The sequence below is a fragment of the Myodes glareolus genome, chromosome 2, assembly GCF_982192425.1.
Source record: "Myodes glareolus chromosome 2, mMyoGla1.1, whole genome shotgun sequence".
In the NCBI taxonomy this organism is placed as follows: domain Eukaryota; kingdom Metazoa; phylum Chordata; class Mammalia; order Rodentia; family Cricetidae; genus Myodes; species Myodes glareolus.
The window spans coordinates 56,769,396-56,785,434 of NC_142027.1; the positions used below are offsets into that span (position 1 = coordinate 56,769,396).

At 40.3% G+C, this 16,039-nt stretch overlaps 1 protein-coding gene across 19 annotated transcripts in view; it reads right to left on the minus strand.

The window, feature by feature from the left end:
• Hhla2 (HHLA2 member of B7 family) overlaps positions 1-7,519 on the minus strand; it is an 84,051-nt gene extending 76,532 nt beyond the window's left edge. For 4 of the 19 annotated variants that reach the window (XM_087900664.1, XM_087900614.1, XM_087900667.1 and 1 more), the window contains exon 1: positions 7,364-7,517. The gene's annotated coding sequence lies outside the window, so the exon portion shown is untranslated. Of the gene's footprint in view, positions 1-4,859; positions 4,898-6,922; positions 7,051-7,363 lie in introns of those variants that run through there. The other 15 variants (XM_087900673.1, XM_087900652.1, XM_087900636.1 and 12 more) reach the window with 9 other exon arrangements.
• Between the last annotated feature and the right edge of the window lie 8,520 nt (positions 7,520-16,039).

Consider the following 16,039-nt stretch of genomic DNA (forward strand, 5'->3'; position numbering starts at 1 on the left):
CGGCATAACTTCCCAGGCATCCCAGAGCAAAGGACATCAGAAGTCATTAGTAGCAAGAACCCGCAGAGTTCGGGTCCACCAGGCAGATTTGTGTAGAACGTGGCAGGGACAACTGCTCATGCTGACACCTGCCTGGTGACATAGCTGGCAGTAACAGCGTCAGGCTAGGAGACAGTCACAACCATGGATGAGCTTTGTTTTTCTTATTTTATGTTTTTCATAAGGGGGTGAATAAAATTATCTGGTCATTATCAGTAATGAGAAGCTGCTACAGACCTAGACAGGCAACCAAAGAAGTTAGTAGAAACAGTGAGGGCCTTGTTTGTGAAAGCACGGGAGGAGGGACAGAGGAAAGGCAGCCTCTACTGGGACACCTCCGTAAGCAAAAAGGGCGAGAAAGGTCTGGCTGCTTCACTCTTCTCGGGACTTCCTATTGTCTGGCTGTGCCTCCCATTGGCTGATGCCTCCCATTTCTACAGATGTCATAGAGAGAGGGAGCCTGGAAAACGTGGCTCTCTGCGATTGACAGCAGTGTAAAAGAGAACAGAAAGAACAAGATTTAATTGGTGGCTCTAATACCACTCCTCTGTTACATGCGGGTGCTTCTGCTCACACCAAGCCAGGTGTGTGCTCACCCAGCAACTGAGTAACATCCATTTTTTTTTCTGCCGTTCTCTAGAATTAACCAGCTTGGGGACATCTATATCTCTATAGATTAAAATAGAAGTAATCACATTTATGTCACGTCCCACTTATTGCAATCAAATTCTATGTGCCATGTGTTGTTTCTCTGGCTTAGATCCTAGCTTCCAAACTGTGCAAAAGACCAATCTTGAAAACTCCGCTCCTGCTGATGCCCATTCCCAGCCCCAAATTAGAACGAGCAAAGAAATAAGAAAGAGTTAGAGCTTTGGAAAGTGGCATCAAGGACGGAGATAGGGGAAGGACATGGTGACATCAGCCAGATGACATAGCCAGCAGTCTAGAGGGTCAGGCCAGGAAAGAGCAACAGCCACAGGATGCCTCGTTCTTTTTGTAATTTTGGCACAAGCTGACTTCACTGGGTACCCTTCCTAAAAGGGTTCTTGCATTCCCATCGTCTCCCACACGTCTCTAAGTAAGTTATACTTAATGTCTGATGTTACTTGACATTTCCACAATCCCAACCATCACTTCCAACATTTCACCAGGCACTGTTTAGCGTAACTGAGCATGGGTCACGGGTCCACGTTTAGCTGACGCATGTACATATGCCTTGAATTATTATTTTTCACACTTGAACAGTACTTGGATTACCCAAAAGACAGTTGAGACAAAGACCACCCCAAGGGATGTAACTAAGTGACTGGAGGCTTGCTGGAAAAGAGAGAAAAAGAGAATGGCTTCCAGGTGTTGTTTTCTGTCACTTGTGGATTACACAGCTGGGGTGGGGGAGAAACAACAATGGATTTGCTATGAGTGAAATAATTTCTCAAGTCTACAAGTACCATGCAAAGGCATTAGCCCATTTCTACTTGGTAAAGCGAAGAAAAGCAATTGAATTCTGTCAGCATTCTAGACTCGGTATCACTTTAAAACAACTTGAAAAAGTCTGTAAGTTATAACCATTTACCAAACCTCTAGTGCATTTTGGTGACAAGCAAAAGCTTATGCAGTAAATAAGTATTTTTCCATAGGTGTGTTAGCACACAGTCACTGTAACTTTATTTGGGCTGGCAGCGATGGCTGAATACTCCTGCTAAATGTCGCATTTAAAAAGTTTCAGTTCTCAAGGAATTTACACTCTTGAGAAAATGAAATAGAGTGAAATGTAATATCAAGTACTTACATCTTCCCTAAACCCTCATTCTAAATGGCCTCTCAAGCTGTCAAATCAATCTTGAGATGCACCATAAGGGCATCCAGTTCTATATTTGCTGAGATGAGAAATCAAATCCACAATCATAACAAACAAGCAAATTCATCCTTGCTGCCAATATGCATGGAGGATGCAGTTCATTTTCAGTGATTAACAACTTTTGAGAATCAGAATCCAGATCATTATACTAGAAAAATTTCCCTTGAAAATCCAAATGAATTACTCTGACTTGCCAAGAATTTTTTAAAAATCAACAATTAAGCCAGCTGATTTTTCTAGTAAGAACAATACATCATTAATGTCAACAGAGTATGATTGATGAAAATAACACAAGCCCGCTAACAGAGTCTTTTGATGAATTTTGCATTTTAAGGTATTTTATCCCTGAAGGCAATTTATAAACTGTGTAACTGCTTTTCCTCAGTGTAAGGTCTATTTTTCTTATAAATATCAAAACCCAGGATAAAAAAATTTCCTTCCAGCTTAGCTAGACTTTTTCTGGAAAAATACGCTTTCTCTGGCTGAGGTAGATGCTCTTGGTGTGAGAAGGCACATTTGGGGAGCTGCAAAGAAGGGAAAGTGAGACAGTGCTAAGTTTTTTGAGAAGTGAAACAATGACCAAAGGGTACAGCTCTCAACTTGAGTCCCTAATGGCCAAGGTTGGAAATTTGAATCAGCAAAATAATTTATGATATTGGGTTTTCTGACACAAGTACATGGTCCAATTAACTGTTTCTATTACTAAATGATTCCAGAGAATACCTCTGCACACAAATTCCTTATGACAAGTAAAGTTTAGCGCCCATCTTCCTGAATGTAGACTGGACTTGGTGCCTCATAATGAGTACCCAAGGGAGGAGATCATCATTTCAGTGGGAAAACCTGACAAACTACGTTGCACAAGCAAGCAGGTTAACACTATCTATGACAAGTCATGATGCAATCTTGCACTATGCTATCCATGATGCTAAGTGTATCACATCTGTAGTACCACATTCACAATGGCCGGTATATCACATCTGTAGGTAATACACAACAAACTCACAGCCTCATTCTAACCATAAGAAAAGTGTAAATCAGAGCTACAATTTACCTAACCCCCACTCCGTCAAGATCATGGAAAACAAAGCAAAACTAAGAACATACAAGTTAAAAAAAAAAAAACTGGAGAAACAGATCTGCTAAGTCTGTTGAGGTGTTCTGACTGGGTCTTATGGGAAAAACTGATGACATTCAAATAAAATTGATAGCATCTGTAACAGTACTGTTCCATTGTTAATTTCTTAAATTTTTAGAATACAACATGAATATTAGATGCTAAGCATTGAGGGACCTGGGGAAAAGTAAATAAAACTGTATTGTGTTCTTGTACTTACACTTAGCATCAGATTTAAAACTCTTTAAGAGCTCTGAATTAAAATTTTAAAAATAAATAAAATAAAAAATACAGCATATGGTGACAGACGCTGAAGGCAGCAAATGGTTCACCAGTCACTTATTCTACAGTCTGACAACGGACCTCCTTTCTATGCATGTCCAAAGTAACCAAGTTGTGTCTTCCAAGGAAGACCAAAGAAAGGTTAGTATTAGAGAGATTTATAAATGTGATTTGCCACCTTGGATGCAAATCTCATGAGCCTCTTTAGATTGCTTTGTCTTAACTGTTTTATTAACTTCCCGGCAATTGTGAGATGCCTGTTTGTCATTTGTACTGAATGCCAGGCCATTTTCTCTGAACGTCACTTCAGAGCTAAGCCAGCTAACCACACACCTGCAGAGCCTGGCTCTTCCTCATATTTCTGGAGTAAAATGAAACACTTTACTGCAGGGCCTGGGCCGGCTGTGGCATCCTGAACTGTCATCAAAGGGACTAGATGATGAAGTCTGGATATATAGGATGGTTTTCCTCTGTATACTAAAGCTGTGTATATATGTGTATATGGATGTGTGTGCACACATTAGTTGGTTTGGATTTGGGCATGCCTGTGGCAGTCAAAGGAGGTCTTTGCTGCTCAGGTAGGGTCTCTCTGCTGTTTTTCTACTTTGTATTCTAAGCTTACTGAGCTACCAGCTCCTGGGCATTCTCCTCTCTCCCTCTCTCTGGTCTCCCATTGGACTATAGGAATTATCGATACTAGAACTGTCTTTGGCTTCTTTTATATGAGTTCTCTGGGTCTAAGTACAACATCGCATGCTGGCACAGCGAGAACTTCTATTCATTGACCCTTCTTCCCACCAGGTGTGTGTTAAGTCTTTATGGGAAAGAAACAATGGATCTGGCAGATGAATGCCATCTCTGCCTTTCATCCCTCATTCTCATGGACTACCCCGAGACACAGCCCTTTATTCAGGCTATAAGAGTGCCCATCACGCTGAGCCTGTACACCTGTCTGCCACGAAAGTTCTCAATCTCCTTTCCATGCTTATGAAGCAGCCAATACAGAACCCCGTTTCTCACAGAGCCACCCACCCGCCTCACCTCCGTCCCTCGCTGTATCAGGTTGTCACCTTCAACGTGAAAGATCAATATTTTAATCCTTGCCCCTGGTTCATTTTTGAGAGAACAAGGACTTATAATTGACTAGCTTAGAACTGAAAATGAACCATCTGCATATGTGCAGATAAACTAACAATTTGCAAAACAATTAACTTGACCTCATTATATAAATAAAACACATTTTAATGTGATAAATATTAAGTCTTCAAAAATTTCAACAAAGCCCCATATTGGGAAATGCTATAGGTCAAGGATATAGAGTCAGACACGAGTCCTAGTTGCACAGCAAACACAACAACCCATTGGAGTATGTAACATGAGGGTCCGGCTTGTTGGGGTTTCTGTCCCACCGAATACCCCACAACCGGCAAGCCCCAAAGAAAATTACACACAGGACTCCATAAGATTATAAACTGATTGGTCCATTAGGTCAGGCTTCTTATTAGTCCTTGTAACTTATATTAATTCATTATCATTATCTATGTTAGCCACACGGCTCAGTACCTTTCTCAGTGTGACAGCTCACATGTTGCCTCTTCGGTGATCTGGGTAGGAATGGCGGAGGGAGCTTCTTGCTTCCTAGAATACTCCCAGTCTCTTTTCTCCGCCCCTACTTCCTGTCTGGTTTTCCTGCCTATATTGCCTGCCTAGCCAATCAGTGTTTTATTAAAATATGATTGACAGAATACAGATAATTCTCCCGCACCAGGAGTAATCAAGAACAAATGGCTAGGGATGAGGTATTCTGAGCAAAATACACATCACATTAAATATGTAACAGATAACCAAAGTCTATAAGTGGACTAGACATTAGGAATAGCATAATTGGAAAGTAATGGGCAGATTATACACAGAACTATGCAAGGACTAAAGACAAGCCGAACAAAATGATGAGAGAAGATTGAAGAGCCAAGGAAATAGTCATTTCAGTGGCAACCAGTAGGATTATACAACTTGTAAAGCACAGAAGACAACCCTTCGGAAGCGTTGAGCTAGCCTGCTGAATTCAAATGACTGGCATCCATGAGGTTACTCCTCAGGACACAAATGGTGCGGCCTGAAGTTAAAATAAAAAAAGACGCCAAATGGAGCAGATGATGCAAGAATAAAATAGAGATAGTCCTTAAAGTGAGAATAGAGTAGAATCCTTTTGCCCAAAATAATTTTACAGGAAGTCCACCTTTAGGTGAAAGTCAATCTGTTGTATGCATGGCTAGGACATACAGTAATAAGGCATTTGAACATCAAATAAAAGAAGAAGGGAGAAAGAAGGGGAATAACCTTTGGCTTCTACACAGAAGATAGTGATATTTGCTGATTCTTTGACTATTATCCCATGCTGTTTTCATGGAGACAGCAAGCGCCAGTTAGAAAACGCAGGAACTGTTTATGAAGTAAGTTCATTGCATCCTTTGCCTTTATTGATCCAGGTGGACAATATCTTTAATGAGGTCTAAAAGGAAGAAAAAGAAAAGGAAAGAGAAAAGAAAAAGAAGGAAAGGAAACGAAGGAAAGAAGTAAAAAGGAAGGAAGAAGGGAGGGAGGGAGGGACGGAGGGAGGGAGGAAGGAAGGAAGGTGGAAAGAGAGAAAGGAATAAAATCAGTTGCCACCTTTGAAAATTCTGTGTGACAAGAAAATACAGAGGACTTTACTGTGACTTAAACTGAGGACACAGAACAGAACTTTGAAAAGGATTGAAATTCAAAGGCAAGACAAATGGAGGGCAGCGAAGAGCTTCTCACTTCCCTCAAAAAGAGCGAATGGCTTTCAGGTTGTCAGAACCCAGGACTCCTCACCAGTAACCTAAACAAATCAAAGTAAACTTGGCAAGGGAAGAAGTAGGAAGATATGTCAGATACTTAATGAAGTGTCTGCCTCTGCCAGCCTTCTATCAGTAAAACAGCAGGAGGGAGGCTCAATTCAGACCAGGGAAATAATTACAGGTTTCTAGTTACCCTAGGGTGATATCTGCAGATCTGCTGTCAGATAAATAATTAACCATATTCAAACAGGAAAATAGAGTTGAGAAAACTTCCTCCTTCAATCTCAAGTTACCATCTAGGGTCAAATTACTAGACCATCATATCAATATTAATTTCCCAACTAGAAAAATAAGCAAAACTCGATAAGTGTATAATCTTGTATGAGACAATAATAAGCAACCAGGCAAAAACCAAAGCTCAGCCAGTTAGGTGTCTTATTTCCTCACTTCATTTTACAGAGTAGGCAAATAAGAACCAGAAGTGAGTTTTCATGCCAAGAACTTTTGTTTGAGGTTTGATGCTTAGTTTTTGTACTAGAGCAGAAGTGTAACACCCAGGACCTGTTCAGAGGAAGTCTCTAGGAAATGAAGGGATTCAGTTTCACATTATCAGATTACAGCAACACACATCAAGACTATCTACTGCTATGTTTTATGTTATCCAAGGTCCCAAACAATAAAGTGATAATAAGTATTAAATCCTAATTTTAAAATCATTTCTCTACATATTAAAAATAAAATTAATTTAGTGACTTTCCCTTGAGATAACTAAAAGGTACAAAAAAATGATTTTGCAAAACTCACCCGATGGTTCTACTAAAATATCACTGCCACATTCTTCCCTATCTCCTCCAGACATCACAGGGGTGAAGTTTGCCACTTTAGGGTAACTAAAAAGCCCAGTATTGTAACTCGATAAGTACAAACTGCACCTACGAAATCAAAAGTCCTCAAACACTTTTATAAACAAGCATTATCCAGCCCCGCCTTCTGTGTCTTGTCAGAACATTAAGTCTTTCTTCTATTTAAAATACATCAGCAGCTTCCACCACGCCAACTTTTTATTATTTTTGTGCATGTATTTTAATATATATATATATATATATATATATCAATTGATTTAAAAGATCAATCACATTTTTCCCTAACATAAAAGTAATGTGTCAGGTAAAAACGCTACACATTTGATTCAATCACGTCCAATTCTAAGATCTAGATATAAACATTATAGAAAGAAAACCTTACCTTCGTTAGAACTCCATGCCATTTAGTCAAATGCTAGGCAATTCATGGGGAGTGAAGAATGGAACATATGTGTTACTGGGAGCAAAGTAGAAATCCAAGAATTCACTTCTTGGAGCCCCTCCCTAACCCTGAGTCACTTTGACTCCAAAGTTCATACACCCATGGTGACTTTGCAGGGAGTAAAGGGCACAGCTATGTAAACAATCCGGAGATTTTACTCTGCTGTGTGGGCCAGCAAGAGAGCAGAATGACAGCATCAGAATGACAAAACTTCCTGAGGTAGGCTGCTTGTCATCTTTGTGCCCACTGCAAAACTGACTAGCTTGCTGCAGAGTAGTAAAGAAGCGTGCTCGCCACTTGGCAGTTCTATGTAAAGGAACCTCAGTCCATAGCAAATCATTCACACCTATCATTTTTATTGCTGTCCTGGTTGCTACATAAGTTTAACAAACAGAATCAAAGCAAAACCTTATCTACAAAAAAAAAAAAAATCTCTCCACGCTATGTGGAGAACTTGGCACTGTTTCCTTTACGCAGTGGTTCTCAAGCTTCCTAATGCTGGAAACCTTTAATACAGTTCCTCATTTTGTGGCGACCCCCAACCATAAACTTATTTCATTGCTACTTTGCAATTGCAATTTTGCTGTTGTTATGAATCATAATCTGATATGCTACCACCAAAGGGATCACAACCCTTACACGTTGAGAACCATTGCTCTACGCTATAGCATCCGTGATGGTTATAATTCCTTTCCCCTCTCTCTTAGTCTCTCTCTCTCTCTCTCTCTCTCTCTCTCTCTCTCTCTCTCTCTCTTTCTCTCTCTCTCTCTCTCTCTCTCTCATGTCACATGTATGCATCTCCACAGTAGATACGATTATCCATGATCATCAATCACACCTGTTTCCTCAGCAGCTAGCACTGTGTTGTGGTCTTGCCAGGTACTGGTATGTAGTGAATGGTCAATACTTGCTTGTTGAATATACGGGGGAAAGTCGCAAAAGCTACAACGTGAGCAACAAAAGGTATGAGGACAAGTGCCAGGAGTCTTCTATCTGCACCAGGCCTTAGATTGGCATGTGATATTCTCTTCACGGGACTTTGTCTTTGTGCATAACTCACTACATTCTTTACCCACCTGGGAGAAGACAGGTGCATTTGGGCACTCGTCCCCTCGTCTTTCCCAGCTCTCCCTTTACAGTGCTGTCCTGCAGTCACCTGTCCTAAGACTTCCACTGCCAAGTGAAAACTGACTGAGAAACATTGAATCCCATTGCTACCCACTGCAACTTTTATCATCCTTTAGTAAGATTTATTATGACACAAGATCAAACTGAGACGTCCTTGAAGGATGCAGATAATCCTAGCTTCCAATTCTGAATCCCCGAGAGCCACGTAGCTCCTGACACATCACGGCAACTCTCGTGTTAGTTTAGGGAAATAACTAAGATCCTAAAGTATTAAAGTGTAGGCCCGGGGGTGGGGGTGGGGGACACAGACTTTCATAGAATCTCAAAATAGAAAGCCTAGACATTCTTTGAAGATGTTTGAAGTTTTAGAATGAAATGGTGCATGCATCTAGAGATATTTGGTGTGCAGAGACTGTTCACACTGAGGGTAACTATAGAGCTAAGGTTTTAAACACTACCAGTGACTGAAAGATACGTCAAGAGGGATGTCACTGGTACCACACATCCGTGTCGATGTTGAAGACTAGGTAGGTTAGCAGCTTTAGAGTTTGTACTTTTCCCTTGTGAAGTGTTTGCCTCAACCGCCCCAGGAAAAGGTACCTAAAAAGAAGTAGTAAGGACCTTTAGGAAGCTCCATAAGGGAAGTCTGTAGGGCCACAGCTTGCACAAGTTCGCTGTTCCTCACTGAACGTATGTAATCATTTCAAACACCAGTTAGAGTTCTTTTCTACAAAGTGGCTTCTTAATCCCTTCAAGAAGTGCCATATGGGATATGGTTAACTGTGATTATATCTGTAATGCATACCCAACGATATCTTCTTGTACTCCCGAGGAAATTTTATAGTAACATCCAGTGTTCAACCTTCATTAAATATACAAAATAGTGAAGGAATTAAAGCATAACTGTCTTACAACTTAAGGAGGGAACGAGAGCCACTGGTTGATGTCATAGAGATCAAAAAAGGCTGAAATTAATAATGTAACTGGAATCTTTCCATTGTCATGGCACTGCAGAAGAAAATCAACTTGATGTTTAAAGCTGAGAAATGGAGGCATGACTAAAATGTAGATCTTCAGTTGGTTTGAGGTAGACCAGGCATTGGATACTCTTCGTATATTAGTCCCTTAAAGAGTATATATCAATTGATATTAATTCTAGCAAGAAACATTCCTCTATCATTCCAATGAATGAAAAACTTATGTGTTGGAGTTACATGTTTTTCCCCAAAATGCTAAATACAACGCTGTTACCACTTATGTGTGCCCTCTGCTCTGGTCCATTGCTGTTTTAGAACTGTCACATGAAGTCAGGGATTCCTGTGACCTTCTCCATGCTTCCTCTGATCTCTTCCCTGTTTTATGGCTATGCCTACGTAGTACAATATCCTCAGAAACTGTCAAGTTTCTAGTGGGTTTTCTGCCGAAGAGTTTCACGATGCTCTCTTGAGATCACTGTGGTGAACAGACAGGGAAGGGGATCCTCCTGTCTCTTTTAGGGTGAAGAAATCAGACTGAGTGGGCATGGTATTTATAATGAACAACTGTTAGCATTGGGAGTTCTGTTAGATAACTTTATATCCCTGTCACATCCCCTGAATCCAAGTGTTCGCTGTGCACGTTTTTGAGTCAACTATCTTCACACAAATTCTTGGTATCTTATCTCAGCTGTAAAATGGGGCTGTCCTGCATGTTGTCCCATACAGTCTTTGCTTCCTAGTATGACTCTTGGAAAAGATATCATGGATATTCTCTGCTGTTAATGTTAGCCAACTGGGGATCAGGCTGCCCCATGCCTGTGTCTCTAACCAATAATCCTCAAGGGTATGACTCCCCACCAATAACAGGTCCCTATTGCCCATTGGGTAGCCAACTCAGCATTGAACCCTAAAAGTAGGTCCTCCTCCACCCTATCATTCTCCTTTCAGGATCTTGTCCTCTATTCCCCAGGACTTGAAAGATGTATTCTGGTGTACCAATGTAAAAAATAGGATAGAAACATATTCGTTTGATTATCCAGTCCATTCTTCTTATTACCCTAATAACTACCAGACCCAAAAGTCAATACCCATTTCCAGTCTTACACAAAGCTATAAGATTTAATATTTGAATAGAAAGCATTTAATCTCTTTATGTCCTGCATGCTTTGCATATATTAGGTGCCTAACAATAGAAAACTGTGGTTGCCTCAAAGTGAGGGTTGCTTCAGAAGAAGAATTCATATGTAAAAGTAGCGCCCGTCTGCAGACAACTCAAGAGAACTGGAGGAGCTATCTTTACCCAGTGACATTTTAGTCTGTAACGCTTCCTAGCAGGCTCCTTTTCATCCTGAGTTTTCTAATAAGAAGTCAGACTTTAATTCTCATGGCTTCTTATTTTAGATGTGCAGATGGCTTATTTTAAGCAGTCTCACTGAGCAGAGAAAACAGAAAAATATCTTTATAGATCTAAGGTTTATAATAGAAATTGCATCAATATTTACAGTTATAATTACATGTACATGTGTGTATTTGTTGTGATTCACCCCTTAAGGGTTTATTGGTGAGACATGGGCATTCATACCTGTTTGTTTCTTGTACAAAAAGGATATTGAGAAAAATAAATGAAGCCTCTAAGGTGAAGTATCATATTAATAGCAGCATACTGTAGAGCATAGTACCAAGAAAAACAAATTGCTGTTCTTGAGTCAGAAAGGATAAATTTTCATAAGTAATAGCCCCAAAGGGATTCTCTATTCACTATGCTGGCTATCAGATTAGTTGGTCACACTACTTGTGAGATAAGAGCCTCTAGGGGTCACTTTACATATTTGATGAAGAAATATCAAGGCATGAAAACATTGGTGTGCTTCTTCATAACATACTGAGAGATAATATATGAAGTCATAAGTTTGAGGAAAGAAACTGGTCTTCCAGGCCGTAGCTATACTGACTAAAGTGTTGGTCACTCTAAGACACCAGTTTGTGTTTATTCTGTTTCCTAAATGGCATATATCCGGTCTATGTAGAGTAGCCAGTAAGTTCATTTCTTTCAAAGCAATCTTAAAATAGAGACCATCTATCAGTAATTATTCCATGAAATGGGCACTAGAATTGCCCACATAATTAATAACTTGAAACAAAAGAATTTGGCAAGAACATGCAACTGTTGTTTAGAATTGACTGACTGTTGTTTCTTGTAGTTTGATTTCACTTTACCAGAGCATAAAAGTAATAGCAAGTTATCGTACTTGAAAACACACACATACACATATATACACAGCACATAAAACTCATAATTACTTTTAACTCTTTAGGGAAAAAAATCTATTTGGAATTTTGTCTGTGCGTTTGTTTGAGAGTCCTAGGAACTATACCCAGTCTCTTGGGTCTTACCACTGAGCTCCATCTCCAGGTCTCTTTTTACTTTGATGCAAGGCTTCACAAAGTTTCCAAGGCTGGCCTTGATTTACTCAGTAGCCCAGGCAGTTCTTGAACCTGTGATCCTCTTTCTTCACCCTATGATGTAGCTGGAGTTACAGACCTTCACTTCTGGGTCCATCTACACGTTCTTTAAAAAAGAACTCACACCAACTTCTTTTTCTCCCTAGCTGCCAAGGGTATCTACAGTCATCATAAACGATGCAGTAGTTTTGAGGTACACGATTTCATGAACAACCAACTACCTCACAGGAAACCAATGATTGTTGATGGCCTTTACCACAGGAAGGCGATGATTCTGAAGACAGTAATTTTAAGAAAACTAACCAAAATGCATAAGACCATCCCAGAGTTCATCTTTCAATTTGGATTCCGAATTCCTTTTGGTAATGGCAAGACAATAAATAGCCTTTGACATTGTTTAGGATTGGACTGCTTGGATTGCACAAAGAAAAATGAACCAAAAAACTGACTTGCAAGGTTTGGCTTGCGTGAGAAGAAAGCCCATCAAGAGAACAGAGAGAAGAGTGCAGAGGCCAGCATGGTACGAACAATAAGCAGAAATAAAGATTCGGTGATGGCTTTCTTCACAGTAATTGTGCAAAACAACTCATGAGAGGATTGATAAACTACATTGGCATGTTTTAAAACTGACCTTGGGCTGAAGAGCTAGCTCAGTGCTCAGTGTATAAAGCACCAACCACACAAGCATAAGGATCTATGTTGGATCGCCAGAATCTGTGAAAAAAAAAAAAAAGCTTGAATGATTGCAACGGTACGTATGTTTGTGTTGCCACTGCTAAGGAAGCAGGGCACACAGGTCCCTGGAGGTTCTTGGTCACCCAGTTTGGCCAAAGCAGTGAATTCCAGGACCGTAGGCCCCATTACCAGAACCAGTAGTCAGCATCTACATAACATCTAAGGTTGATCTCTGGCTTCAATACATATTGGTTCATTCATTCACACATACACACACACACACACACACACACACACACACACACAGTCTTTGAATCTCCATGTAATTTTCTAGAAAATGAAATACTTTTATGTCTGTAAGTCTATTCTTGGGCTGATTTCATATTCCATTACAATATAAGTTCTCACAGTTATCATGGCTTTCTATAGTCTCCAACATAATTATCAAAATTTAATTGCTGTTTTCATGAACACTGGGGCAAAGGCAAAGCTGTGATAGTACTCTCATAGGTTTGATCCTACGTGCCGAATTGTCACTAGTCACTAGCAATACATATTCAGGAAAGATCCAGGCATTCACAAAAGAGACAGAGACAGTAACCGAATTGTAGACAGTACAATGGCCTTGGCTGCCAGGCAGCTTTAAATGGGTGCACATGAACAATAGGAATCAACCAGATCCAGCAGGATCAACAGTGGAAAAATCTCTTTCAAACTGAAATTAAGTCTAAGGTGTCAAGTAGTGGTAGACAGGGTGGACTTTATTGGATATGCATTATGAAATCTTCCTTCTGGGGGAAATTACATACTTGCTCTGGAAACAGGGCAATTATGTGAAATGTTAATGAATACTTTCACACAAAAGAAGTGTCAAAATAGCACAGTGGGATTGGATTTTATGAAGAGGTTAATTTCTCAAGGCAGCAAAATATTCACAATGTCAGAATTACCTCTGAAACTCCTTATGAAAATCGCTTTCTCCATAATGACCAGACAGAAGAAGAGGAGTCTGTATGTTTTAAATGTTGTGATTTTTAAATATGTGTGTGTGTGTGTGTGTGTGTGTGTGTACACATATACTTAAATGTATTGTATATAATTTTAGGTAAATATAAAATGATTCATTGAGGCTTTATCAAACAACCTTGGTGTTATTTGTTCTTTGTTCCTTCTACCCCTTTTCTATTGACCTATCCCCTCCTCCTTTATTGGACACTCTCCTTGTTATTCCATTCTGACTCCATATTGTTTGGGTGAAAGCGTCATCCCAGCCTCTGGCATCCATGTAGCCAAAGAGTCTGGAATGTTCAGGTGGAAGTTCCACCCCAAGCCCCGACCCTTGGGAGTTGCCTCAGTCCAGACTCCACCCCTAAGAAATCCCACCAAACAATGATTCCTCCCAAGAGATACTCAAGACCACTCCCACAGGGTATTTAAACTGCCCCCCCAGAGAACAAGCATATGGTTTTTCAGTCTTCCTTCCCAGCTCCTATCTGGGGGGCTGGGAAGCCATTTGGGCTGGTATCCATTAAGCCTGGGCTTTTTCTAACTCAGTTTGATTTGGTCTGATTCAGATTATTTTATTGGCAGAGAAGCTTATAGGGGCGCAGAAACTTTTCACCTATCACCTGTATCCTGCAATTTCCTCCCCCAGTTCCCCCTGACCTTTGGTCTTTCTAGTTTACTGATTACTGCGGTTACTTCATGTCGTATACTCACAGAGAAGGATTTGGAGGTAAGAACTAGATATGAAAGAGAGCATGTGACATTTGTCTTTCTGGGTCTGGGTTACCCAACTCAGTATAAATTTTTCTACATTCACCTATTTACCTGAAAATTTCATGATTTTGCCTTTCATTACAGGTGAAGAGTATTGTGTATATATACCACGTTTTCATTTTCTGTTCATCTGTTGAAGGACATTTAGGTTTTTCCCATTTCGTGGCTCTTGTGAATATGGAAACAATGAAATTCTCTGAGCAAGCATCTGTGGGGAAGAATGTTGAGTCCTTTGGACATAAGCCAAGGAGCGGTGTAGTGGTTCTAGTTAAGATTAGGATACATATGGAAGTTAAGCCACTTGGACTGACAATGCTCCCTACATTAATCATAGAGGAAAAAAGTCCTCAGTACCAGGAATAAGAAACCTCCTTTCAAATGATTGGTCAAGGTAGTCCAAGTGACTCCCAAAGCTGTGTATTATAGATGTAGCCCTTGGTTGCCTTTAAGGGGCTGGGAGTTCTGCCCTACTGATGAAGACACTACATACATAAGACACAAGCCTTGGATGATTTGAGTTGGATCTGACCTGAAAGTCTCTTTCCCCCTGTCTAGCTTCCACAGTTCCAGAAAATACAATGCAAGCTGCCAAGGGAAGAAAACAATTAAACCATCCTACCCAGTCATAGCACCTATCAACCATGGCAATTACCAGCATGACAAGATATGCATGAAGGTGCAATAATGTCAGTGGCAATCAACCGCTGTCCAAGTGGACTTACAGCCCACCCAACAGTAGGGGACTCATACTTGGTCCTGGAAACCTAGCTAGCTTCCTGGGACTGGGGAGATGTTGGCCTTTAAAAAGGAATCTACCACTGCCACTTTGCTAGACCAGCATAACTCCTAGATGTATTCTAAATCTTATCTTTATACCCATAGGTAAATGTAGCTACCACCCCTCAACAAAGCCTCTCTTTGAAGCAAATGGAGACTATCTCAGAAAAGCACAAGTGGACATGATGCTGAGGACAACTGACCAGGGAGAGCTCAGGCCAATGAGCGCATCTGCATCATAACTCCTGCATCTAAGGCTCAAGGACCATGGTGGAAGACATGGTAGAAATCTTAGAAGAGCCGGAATGCAGTCTGCTATGAACGGGTCTCTCACAGAAATGGATGCACATGCAAGGCCAGACAAATGGTGGGATCAATAGACAAGTTAATATGGAAGGAGGAAAACTTTCTGAACAAAGAACTCTGAACAAAGATTTACAGACAACGGATGAGTGCTGGAGGAAGAGTTAGTCTCTCCCAAGGATAGGATGAGCCTTTTTAGTCATTGTCTGGTGCTGAATGGTCAGTCTTGAAACTATTTACACACAGATAACAACAGTGGACTCAACAAGTTGTGTGTTTGTGTGTATTTGTACATACATGGACACACATGCATTCATACATGCACACATGTGCATGCAATGATAATATAAAGCAATTATCAAATTGAGAGTAGTGGAGACATAGAAAGAGTTTGAGGGAAGGTATCTGGGAGGAAAGGGAGGGGAAAGTGATATAATTCTATTTTAATAAAAAATGAACACATGGGAAAAAAGAAAATTACTATTTTCTCAAGTGAAGACGTGACATGGTTGAC